Source organism: Tympanuchus pallidicinctus, unplaced genomic scaffold (genome assembly GCF_026119805.1).
Source record: "Tympanuchus pallidicinctus isolate F22 unplaced genomic scaffold, pur_lepc_1.0 scaffold6, whole genome shotgun sequence".
Classification (NCBI taxonomy): domain Eukaryota; kingdom Metazoa; phylum Chordata; class Aves; order Galliformes; family Phasianidae; genus Tympanuchus; species Tympanuchus pallidicinctus.
In genome coordinates this window covers 35768810-35780994 of record NW_026294780.1, presented here as the reverse complement: position 1 = coordinate 35780994, position 12185 = coordinate 35768810, and the positions used below count along the sequence as shown (strand labels likewise).

Sequence of the window (12185 nt, the reverse complement as noted above, 5' to 3'; positions counted from 1 at the left end):
CTGGAGGTTAGTGAGAGGATCTGGGGAATGGAAGACCTCCCTTCTGTCAGGGAAGAGGTGGTCCAGGAGCGCCTAGGCAACACCAATGTTCACAAATCCATGGGACCCGATGGGATTCATCCACGGGTGCTGAGGGAGCTGGCAGAGGTGATTGCTGAACTGCTTTCTGTCATCTTTGAGAAGTCTTGGAGGACGGGGGAGGTGCCTGAAGACTGGAAGATAGCCAACGTCACCCCGGTCTTCAAAATAGGCAAGAAGGAAGATTCAGGCAATTATAGGCCAGTCAGCCTCACCTCTGTCCCTGGAAAGGTGATGGAACAGCTTGTATTGGATGTCATCTCCAGACAACTGGAAGAAGAGGAGGTTATCAGGAGTAGTCAGCACGGGTTCACAAGGGGGAGGTCGTGCTTGACCAACCTGGTAGCCTTCTATGATGTTGTCTCTGGCTGGATGGATAGGGGGAGAGCAGTGTATGTAGTCTACCTTGATTTCAGCAAGGCATTTGATACTGTCCCCCACGACATCCTTATAACAAAGCTGAGGAAGTGTGGGATAGATGAGTGGACAGTGAGGTGGGTTGAGAACTGGCTGACTGACAGAGCACAGAGGGTTGTTGTTGGTGGTGCAGAGTCCAGTTGGAGGCCTGTAACCAGCGGTGTTCCTCAGGGGTCTGTGCTGGGTCCGGTCTTGTTCAACATCTTCATCAATGACCTTGATGAGGGGATAATGGCCACCCTCAGCAAGTTTGCTGGTGATACGAAGTTGGGAGGATTGGCTGACACGCCTGAAGGCTGTGCTGCCATTCAGCAAGACCTGGATAGGCTGGAGAGCTGGGCAGAAAAAAACTGGATGAGGTTTAACAAAAGCAAGTGTAGAGTCTTGCATCTGGGGAGGAATAATTCCATGCACCAGTACAGAGGAAGAATGGCGAGGCTGGATTCTTTTCAGTGGTGAGTGGAGACAACAAGGGGAAATGGCTAGAAACTGCAGCATAGGAAGTTCTGCACAAATATGCGCAAGAACTTCTTTACAGTGAGGTGATGGAACACTGGAACAGGCTGCCCAGGGAGGTGGTGGAGTCTCCTTCTCTGGAGATGTTCAAGACCTGCCTGGATGCCTACCTGTGTGACCTGGTGTAGGGAACCTGCTTTGGCAGGGGGGTTGGACTCGATGATCTCTGGAGGTCCCTTCCAACCCCTACAATTCTGTGATTCTGTGATTCTCTGAAATCTCACTTCTTCATCATAAATTTTTTGTACAATATTGAAGAGTAACTCTTTGAAATTTGTTCAATGAAAATCACTATAAAAGTATGGTTCAGTCTGCTACAGTCCGCATCTGTAATTATAGAGAGATTCTAGATCGATCAGCTTCTAATCTAAAGAGAATTAAGGGACAAGATTCATAGGGAAAAGTTTATATACTACATAATAGAGCTGTAAAAGGACAAGCTTTCAAGCATACGTAAGAAGCAGGAAAATTGTTCTACTTATAAAATGACTGTGTTACTCAGAGTACTTCAATGAAAGGGTTTAGTTGGCACCTAGTAGAAAGAGAAAACAAGTAAAATTATTGCAATCCATGAAAAGACCACTTCTGTCAAGTCTGTGATTTTTTAATATGTAGCAGAACTATTGATTTTATTTCTCAGTATCAACTTTTGAGGTTCTTTTATATATCTTACTGGAAATTCATAATTATCAGAAGTAAAATGACAGTGTTCAGAAGAATATTCTGTTTCAACAAGTTATTTTCTTGAGATATTCTCATGAAGCATTTGATGTCACTGATGAAGTACACAACATTATGGGAAAAAATTTCAGCAGGATACCCTATTATGGTTGGTTTCAACCATTTGCCAATTTATCCTGTAACTGTAAAACAGGATAGTATTATTAACAAGGAAAAGGGCAAAATTATTGCTGTTATACTACTAATGAGAAAAGAACAGCAACTGACAAATAAGAGATTGTTTCATGATTTACCTCACTAATATACAATGGATATAAATGTATCAGAATAATAGATTCTACTTAAAATAAAAAGATTTTAAAGGTCAATAAAATTATCTTTTTGGCTTTAAATGCTTGTGAGTTATTTTCTCTAGTATTATCAATTATTTTCATTTTTAGTGTTACATTCAAGTCTTTTCAAACCTAAGTGAAAGAAATAAGATTTTGGCTTTTTAGTCAATAATGAGTAATACTATTTGTTTTTGCCTGAAACATGAAAACTCACAATTCCTATTTATCATATTCTCTCTATAGCTGTTTTCCGATTTTTTTTTCCCCATAACTCAATGAATGTGCATTTTTTGTTTGCTTTTATATCAAAAATATCCAAATATATTATATATCATATAAAATATGAGGTTATTCTCAGAATGTGAACTTTGGTCTTTGATAGTAGTAGAAGATCACTTTCTTAAAAGGCATGAGGCTTGATAAAGTTTGCAACTTTGGTCTTTTATACTTTCTTTTTATCTGTTTCCACTACTTTTTCTGTGCTTCTAGACATCTATGTTTTAGAATAAAGTTATGTTGTTTCTCCAGTTGTGAAGCTCTGTGTTCTGATTGTTAAAAAGTTCATCTCATTGTCCCCAACTGAAAGGATGTAATCAAATTTTAAGGTCAACTATGGTATAATACTGGCTGGAATACTTCTAAATACCACTTATGGTGCATTTATACTGTAAATTTCAGCATAAAATAAATATTTTATTGTTAGATTTAAGAAATATAGATCAAGTAACAGATCAGTCTAACATCAGCAACTAGAAACACAATTAGGTCATTTAAAAATGCTCCTAGCACTTTTGTATTATTTTGCTGTCCATATTTAATTCAAATGTACTATATATCCATATATTGTTCAGTGAAAGCACTTACAAAAATTTTAAAGAAAATGGTAAAAATGAAAAAAAAAACCCATAAAAATTAATATCATTATAATAAGTACTTGCAATGGAACTTTTAAAGCAATTGTTTTAATACCTACATTGCTCCTGCTTCAGTTACGGAACTCAGCATCTATCTATGTAAAAATAGATATAACTGATTTAAAGACTGAGAAGAAACAAATTTTCCTCCCAGCAAAGAGGAGAATGAAAACAAGACTGGGACCATCCGTCTTTTAAACAGTTAATATTTCTGATTATAGAAAAGTAACTTGATGAACAATTTTGAAATAAGTTGCATAATGTGGTTTTGCAGCTATTTTAGCTAGTGATTAGATTACACGCTATTTTATTTATTTATTTATTTATTTATTTACTCTCTAATGTAGCTGTAGGAGATTACATTATCTATATAAGTCCCTTATCCTTTCATGAAATCAACTAAGCTCTTATCTCAGGGATATCTTGTGGCAATGAAAACTGTAAGTTAATTATGCATTGTTTAAAACTGTTTTCTGTTTCATCAACTTCAAATCTGTTGCCTTTCAATTTCATTCAGTGTCTTTCTTCTATTGTAATACAAAATTCTGTACATCTCCTTTCTCTGAAAAGAGGCATTTAAGTGCAAGATATTTCATTATTATATCTTTAAAACGTATTATCATCTCTCTGTTTTTTTGAGTGCATTTGAATAACTATTATATTTGCTTATTTTTGCAGGAAGACCAAATTCTTTTCTGATTTGAATACATCTACTTTTTTTTTTTTTCCTCCTCTAAGCTGTCTGCTCAATTATTTCCCTTTACATTCCATCTCTGTTGTTTAGAAATTATTGTGGTTTTTGTACACTTTTTGTAATGAAAAAGATCAAGATATTTATTTATAAAAAAAATGTTTAGATAGGCAATTATAAATCAGTTTTAATTTCTATATTGTCCACAGTGTATTTGCTTAGTGCTATGAACTGCTTTTATATTTTTATACTAAATGTTAGAATACCGTTGAAGAAATTTAATATTGATTTCTATAAGTAAATCCAAGTAGTTTAACATGAAATACAGTTCATCTAGAAGTTAAATATTTTTTAAATGTCATACTATATATATATACATAATCGAAATATGTATTTGCAATGGAATTTTAAAAGCATTTGTTTTAATAGTTATATTGTTCCTGCTTCAGTTATGAAATTCAGTCTCCTGAGAAAAATAAAGGGTAAATCCAATTTGAAATACATATAATTTCTTCTGAAGTCAACAGATGCGTAATTCAGTTCAACATCTGCTTAGATTTTACTTCAACTGGTTGTTCATGTATGTGAATTTATAATTTATATGAACTGATCAAAGAGCAGGTTGAACACTTCTCAAAAACTAAAGATTTGCCTGCAAGGAATACTATGAAATCTGCTTGGTCTTATTAAAGAAAAGATACTATTGAAGATAAAAAAATATGTATATATGTAGTCACTGTAAAAAGAAGCAAAATATTTGAGATGGTTCTAATAATATACATTCACTAAGGAGGGAATTCAGCATTTGCTTTAGATGTCAAGTGTAATATGTAGGTCCATCATGATGAGGACAGAATTTAAATATCAGGAATATAAAGCACATATACTTAGTTGAGACAGAGAAAGCTATAGGTATGTAACAGCTGTAGCTGTACTTGAATTTATATAAACATATTTGTTGGATGTTTCTACAATCTGTATTATTTTCAAGACAAATAGTATCTATCTTACATCGCCCCAGTATCTCACAGTTTATGCTCCACTAGACAAAGATAAAATTGATTAAAAAGATTAGCACATTAAATTCTTATACAAGAACTGCTTCAAAAGTTATGCTTCCAGTTTTATTATGTTGGCCCATGATATCAGAGGTAGATGTTGATTGTATGGCAGTAGAGATTAAACCTTCCTGCCAATATTCTGTTACATTTTGTTTTGGTGTGACAGTTGGCAGCACAGGGCAGTCTGACAAATTTGGCACCTGACATGGAACGGTGTATGAAGAAAAGGAGTTCCTCCATAGTGAAAGAATTGCACCAGTTGACATTCATTAATGCTTGCTGAATGTTTACAGACACCAAACAGTGGATGTCAGCACAATGAGACAGTGGATAGTGTGTTTTAGCAGTGGCATCAGCAACATGAAAGACGAATCACATTCAGGACAGACATGCAGATTTTCATATGTGTGGCATGCAGTTTCTTGCTCATTGCTGGTGAAACTGTATGGCTAATAATGGTGACTACGTTGAAAAAAAACGGTTTTGTAGCTGAGATTTTGATCTACTGAATAGTGTTATGTGCTATTTTTTTCTGTTGTATTTTCCATGGAAATAAATAGGAGGCATTACTTTCATCATGACCTACACATATTTCCACAAGCATCTTCTAATGCACTTTTATATTAAATCTGTCAAGCAAGAGAGAGACAAAATTAATTGCTTCTTTATATCATAATCTATTTAAAAGAGTTAGTTAGTTCCAAATACATTAATTGCATAATATCTAATTTTTCAGGTGTAAGTTCTCAAGTTAAGGTTTGAATTATTAACTGACCATCTAAAGGCAAGATGTGTAAGGCTGGATGAGTTATTCTAGTCTATTTTTCTAGTCAAGGGAAAGGACCAGGAAAATTGAGAGGCCAACTCTTCTCATTCTGGATGAGGTTTTTTAAAGCAGGTCAAATGAAGCACCTTATGGAAACAACATTTCTTCTCCTTTATTTTACGTATTAGCCTGCAATTAACAGTTTCTGGGTTTGATTTGCTTTACAATAGAAATATAAAGAAAAACTGGGAGTACTATTCAACAAATTCTAGCTTATGTATCTGTTTGCAGGTCCAAGAAAAACTGAAGCTTGATATGAACTAGTTGCTCAACATTCACAGCTAAGCTTCTGGAATTTACAAATGTTGCCGTCTAATTAGTCTTAAATCAATGTTTCCTCCAGTTTATCGGAAAGAGAGGAGGTTCTTTGATATGTGCACACCTGGCATGAGATTAAGAAGCAATGGTTCAAAAGTCGATCTGACAAGCTTATTACAAATCTTAATCAGGGAGATGGGGAAAGGGAGAATGGCGACTATTTTGAACTAGGGTGATGGAGAAAGGAAGGCAGGTGATAGAAAAGATAGAAAAGAAGCAAGAATTATGTAAAGCGTGGATAGTCACCACCAAGATCCAGCAGCACTACCACTGCACACTGTTCCAATGGTCCGAGGCAAAAGTGCAGGGGGAAAGCAGCAGCAGTGTGGCCAGCCTTACGCAGCAAGCAGGTACCAGGAAGAAGCAGCAGGGTAAGTCCAGGAGGAAGCAGCAGGTCTCAGGTAGCAGGCCCAGGAGAGTTGGTCAGCATGCAGGTCTCAGGTCATGAGGAATCTGTTGTCAGAAACTTCTTCTTCTTTGTGAAGACTGTTGTCAGAAAACCTCTCTTTTTCTTCATGAGGAATCTGTTGTCAGAAAACCTAACCTCTTGGTTGTAGGTTCCCTTTTTATCCTTCTTCAGCCAACGTGGCATTCCTTGATACCTGTGTAAAAGTCATGTGCAGTACCCCCTGAGATGGCTATCTCCCTGTCTCCCTGTCTCCCTGTTTCCCTGTCTCTCTCTCTCTCTGTCTCTCTCTCTTTCTCTCTCTCTCTCTCTCTTTCTGTCTCTATCTCTTGTTGCCCTTGGCCTTCTCCATCTGTGGTTCTCAAAGGATTTTGCAACCCTTGCCCAGGATTTGTCCATCAGTTTCTCCAGACGAAGGATTTCTTGACTTGCTTGGACTTGTTCTGTGTCCTCAGCAAGCTTTGAGACAATGATGTAAAAGAGTAATCTCTTACAATCAATTAAAATAATATGAATGGGAACAGCAAATGTATACATACAGATAAGAGCCATACAAGTCATACAATAAGAATGACTTTGGAAATTAGTGATGCATACTTTTGTGAATTATTCTAGATTAGTACAGTTCCAGGGAAAAATGCTTTGACAATGACCCTTAGTCTCATTTTACAGAGGCAGATATTTCATAAGAAGAAGGAAGAAGTCTTGAATACGCAAAGCCTGAATATTTTCTTATATTGTTGTGTCCCCGTAGAGAAAAATGCTGACATACTGAAGTAAGTTAAAATGGAGTGTATAGAAAATTTTCTTAGGCTTGAAAATAAACATTGTAAGTCTTAAAAATTCAACTTTTTCAGCTTATTGAAAAGGTGAAAATGTGACACTGTATGAGAACTTTAACACAAGGAAAATATTTTCTCCAGTGGAGAAGAATTACTCCAATGGGTACAGGGCAGGTACATTTTAAAACAGAATGAGAAGGGGAGCAGAAGTCTACAGCTAAAGAAGAAATACCCCTAAAATGTTAACTCATTACTGCTATTTATAAATAAACAAATAAAGAAATAAATAATGGAAAAGGGAGGGGGAAGGAGAGGGTAAAAGAAATAGAAAAATGGCAACTGTGTTTTCCCTTTAAATACATGTTCAAAAGTAATTTTCTGAGTTGGTTGTTCTTATGTTTATAGCAATCTGATGTTAAAACTCTCATAAATTTTAAGTTAATACCAAAATGAGAAATCACTGACACAAATTCTCAGCAAGAATGAGTTATTGCAGTTCTGCTGATAGTTACATTAAATATAGCTGCCCTTTCTACATTTAAAACTGCAATGTGATGGGGAAAGAAATAACTCAGTGATGACCTATACAGGTGAGAAAAGCGCTTCTAATTATGTTCTATTTACATATTACAGTGATCAGATTTTCAGAAATTAAAATTTAATCTTGACACAATTATATTATTTCAGTTGACAGTACATCCAGGCTCTCTCCTGAGAGCAGCCTGGAAACTGCTGTATTTCTCTTCCAAAATAACTGTATTTCACTGTTTTATTCTAGATCTAGCTCATGTTTATAAATTCTGAGATAGTTTGAAAAGTTTTTAAAGAGTTTGGGATGTCACTGAGAATGAGAAGCATTACTCATCTTCGTAGCAGTGCTCAAAAAACATCTGTATAAAATAAACTTGAAGAAAGATTTTAAAACAAGTATTGTTACAGAAATGGATCAAGACAAGATGTCTGAACATTCAGGGTACCTATACTCACTTTAAAGTTTAAAAACACAGGACATCCAATGACATTATCAGTGCTGAATTCCTACTAGTTTGTTATCGTTTTTCAGTAAGCTAAGTATATACTTCAAGGTATGACAATTTAGAATAGTAAAGATGTATAAGAATTCAAATATTCCTACTTCAGAGTTTCTGTCAACTGGACTCTTTTCCCCTGTTTTTCCCCCTCCCTAGACTGCTTTTAATCGTATTCAGAGAACATGATACCTGTAGAGATGCAGAAAAAGGAGAGATAAAAATGAAGAGGAAGGAGAAGGAGAAAGAAAAAGGAGAGAGAAGAAAACAAACAAAAAAGAAAAAGGAAAAAGAGGGAAAAAAGAAATAAAATGAGAAAAGAAGAAAAAAATATATATGTCTAAAAATATTCAATTATTTTGAAAAAAAAATGTACAAAAGTTATTAATCTTACCCATATTCTAAAACCCTTAGCAAACCCATAGCAAATTCAGTATGACAGAAGACAAATTCCACTCTATTTGAATTGGAAGCATTTTCACACATACAGACCAGAAGACCTACGGAGACTTCCATTCTACTGGAAGTCTTCTGCTGTTAGAAATAACTTTTTGAATATGAAGGTGAATTTGTTCCACTAATATCAGTTCTTTTGAATTTGATCCACATCCCTACAAAAGACGAGAAAAATCATATCATGATTAATTTTGTGGAATTTCTGTGAAATGAAGATTGTAAATTTTCCCCATTTTATCATTGAAAAAAAAAAAATGCAGAGAAAGAATAAATGTATTGGCTGAGATAGAACACATCTTAAGAAGATACTATTCAATCTTTACCTTTCTCTCAGGGATTTGACTGAATTTTCTTAGCCCTAGTAAGATTTACAGAGAGGTCTTCATAGTAAATTATATATATAAAGTTGGAAACTATTTTCAATTAGTCTGTTCCTTTACCTTAGATAACAATATTCAAGTCCAAATGTGTTGGGCTATCATGTTTCATGTAGCTGTTAAATTTCAGTCACAGAAAGAAATTATTTTTACTTATAAATTGTAGTAGGTACTTAACTCCATCTTATACCTTCATTTATGCACATGCTTTTTAAAATTTGGCTCCATACAAATAAAAATTCAAGTGCCAATTTCTCTCTCACATTAATCTGTATGAGCCTGCAAACAAAACCAGAATTACTTTGTATTATTTGTGGGAGAAATCCCCAAATTTACAAAGGTTTCATAGGAACAATAATGATATATTTGGCATCTTTTTTAAGCAAGAAACTTATAAAGCTTGTGGAACAGCAATGCATTTAAATGATGCTGAAAAATCCCATCCCACTGAGATTAAAAATAATTTGTCTTCGCATTGCTCGATTTTATATGGACAAATATACTCATGACTCAGATGGGTGTGGATTGTGTTAAATACTGTGTGGCTTTGCACTGAGAAAATAACAGTGGTGTTGTACACATAAATCAATTTTAATTAGAAGAAATGAGGACCTTGTACTTTAGCAAACACATGAGTAAGCCTATGTCTAAAAAGCAAACCTGTGTTCTCAGAATACATCTAGAAAAATAGACCTCACATAAAGCACAGTAAGAGGTAGTTGTACCAGTTTGATCAGCAGCCTAGAGATTAATAAGCATACCAAAATTTTCCTCTGTCATTGCTTTCTTCAGAAGAGATTGAAACTTCTTATCTCATGTCCTCAATATAAAGCTAGATGCATTTTGACATAAATTAGCATGTCTATTAAAAAAAATCCCATTGAATTATAATAATCAAGTATTGCTTGTAAAACACATTAGAACTCTCTGAAACAGTGGCTTACTCATCATTTCCCTGCTTTGTTGTTTATTCTTTGGTAACTTTACTGGCCTAGGTACTCAATTCTCTAAATGTATAAGGAAATCAAATGCTTAATTTGAAACACTGCTTAATTTGAAGCACTGCTGGCATATCTGTAGAACAGACATACGAAACCCTACACAACTCTACTAAAGCTTCAAGCTGTTCAGGTGCAATGTACTCTAAACAGCGAAGGACTACACCTGGGCTAATAACAGATTCACTAGCACAAGTATACAGCTTATGAATCCAATCTTTTAAGTGTTCAAGCAGCTTAATTCACATATGGTCATACCATATCTCACTAGATAGTCCTCAAGATCTTGTTGTAAATGATTGGGCAAGATATTTGTGTCCCCTCAAAAACAGAAGATAAAAGGGAGTACTTATCTATTCATGTTATAAAGAGAGAAATAATAAATAAATCAATACAAAAATAAATAAAAAAAAACCTGAAAAATAATTTCTCCAGATAAAATTTTACTTACAACTGTTCTTTTAATAACTTAAACTAGAATTGCATAATGAAAATTTTAGGATTATTTCTGGTATATAATGTTTAGAAAGCAAAATGCAAAATTGATAAAAGATTTCTTATATTCAGTATCTACCATACATGAAAACATTTCCATAATCCATGGTATTTTAAACACTGCAATAGACAACAGCTTTTTCACTGAGATGACTTCCAGGATGCTGATAGCCTAAACCACTGAACCAAAAAATGTTACTTCATCTGGCATTAGCATTCTATAAGTTGACATGCACCACTGAAGCCATGCTCATTTCATCATGGCCATCTATCCAGTTGCAATTTTATTATGTTATTATACATAATAACATATATTCACATTAGCAGTGTGTTAGTCTAATATCATAATAAAGCATGTCCTTTTTATGAACAATTATTTTACAAATGATAATAGTAATCCCTCCAAGGATTATTATAATAGACCTCCAGGAATGCTTAGCATTGCTCTCTCTCTTATTTTTAGTGTCATTCTGTTATTTTATTATCCATAGAGCCCAATCCTGTGAACCAATTCTGAAAGATGAACAGTTCTTATGGAGTGCTGATAATTTTGTTTGGACTTGGCAAATGCTACCATTCGCAAGTGCAAGCTGTATTCAATTGTAAATGCATATAAAGCTATCTGAAATAAATAGAAAAGATTGTCTGGAATTAAAAACTGTTCTATAGGCACTTTTACTAGGCTATGGATGTACTGGAAAAGCAAAAGTTAAATTCACCTGTAATATGTATGGATAGAATAGTTTATATGAAACATTAAATGTGGAATATTTGGGAATGTATAGAATGTCAAGAAAAAGAAACTAAATCAGTCAATTGCTATACTAAACAATGCTTTTGTATACTGAAATTGAAAGGAATGTATTTTTGTACTTTAAAATATACAAAATGTACAAGAAAATAGGATTTTTTATAGTGTTTCTTGCTTCTACAAATTCATTTGCATTTTGTTCAAAGAAGATCCTTATTTTTTGTCAAGAATAAATTTATTCATTTTTTATTTCTTCCTTTATTCTAATTTGTTATGCGGGTAGTATGGCATAAATATTTACTGACAAGTCATACTATCTTAGAAGTCATGTAATTATTAATTTATTTACAGAGATGAAAAAAAATTCTTTATGAATAGAATATATATGCTGCATGCACTAAAATCTGTATAATCTTTGTCCTGCCTGCACACAAAAAGGTAACTTGTTTGAGTTTTTGTTTTAAACCTTTTTAATGCAATAGGAAATTCTTTATATGTTTAGACTACCCAGGCTGGATGTGGCTCTGGGCAGTTTGCTCTAATATTTGGTGATCCTGCACATAGCAGGGGGCTTGAAACTCAATGACCATTGTGTTCCTTTTCAACCCAGGCCATTCTATGATTCTATAATTCTATGATATTGCTTCAATCCACCTTGTAGAGATTTGCAGTTATGTAGACAGAATAACAGCCACTAATCTGAAACGTTCTTCTGGACGAATTCTGTTGGAACCACTGAAAAAAAAACAAAACCTATACACTGATAGTAAATTTTTGTTACTGGAAATACACGGACAATGGTGAATTTAAGAAAGATCACTACAAGTTTAGGAAAATAAGAGGTTTTTTATTTTATTTTTTGCAGGATCCAGTGCTCAGTAGAGAATATCTTTTGAGGAAAGATAAACTATTTAAGGTATTTATTTTTTAATGCTGAATAGGGAGTTGCACTTAGAAAAGAGAGAACTTGGGAGATCTTTGAATTTCAAAAAAGATGTATGTCAACAAAACAGCAGGAAAGTTGAAGTCAATGTGTATTTCTCACTTAATCCAGCTAA

The 12185-nt window shown here is 34.1% G+C and overlaps 1 long non-coding RNA gene across 1 annotated transcript in view; it reads right to left on the bottom strand.

Moving 5' to 3' along the window:
• Positions 1-1015: 1015 nt before the first annotated feature.
• Positions 1016-12185, bottom strand: part of LOC128092145 (uncharacterized) — a 76483-nt gene continuing 65313 nt past the window's right edge. The window contains exon 3 of the long non-coding RNA XR_008211661.1: positions 1016-1105. This is a non-coding gene — a long non-coding RNA (uncharacterized LOC128092145). The remainder of the gene's footprint in view (positions 1106-12185) is intronic.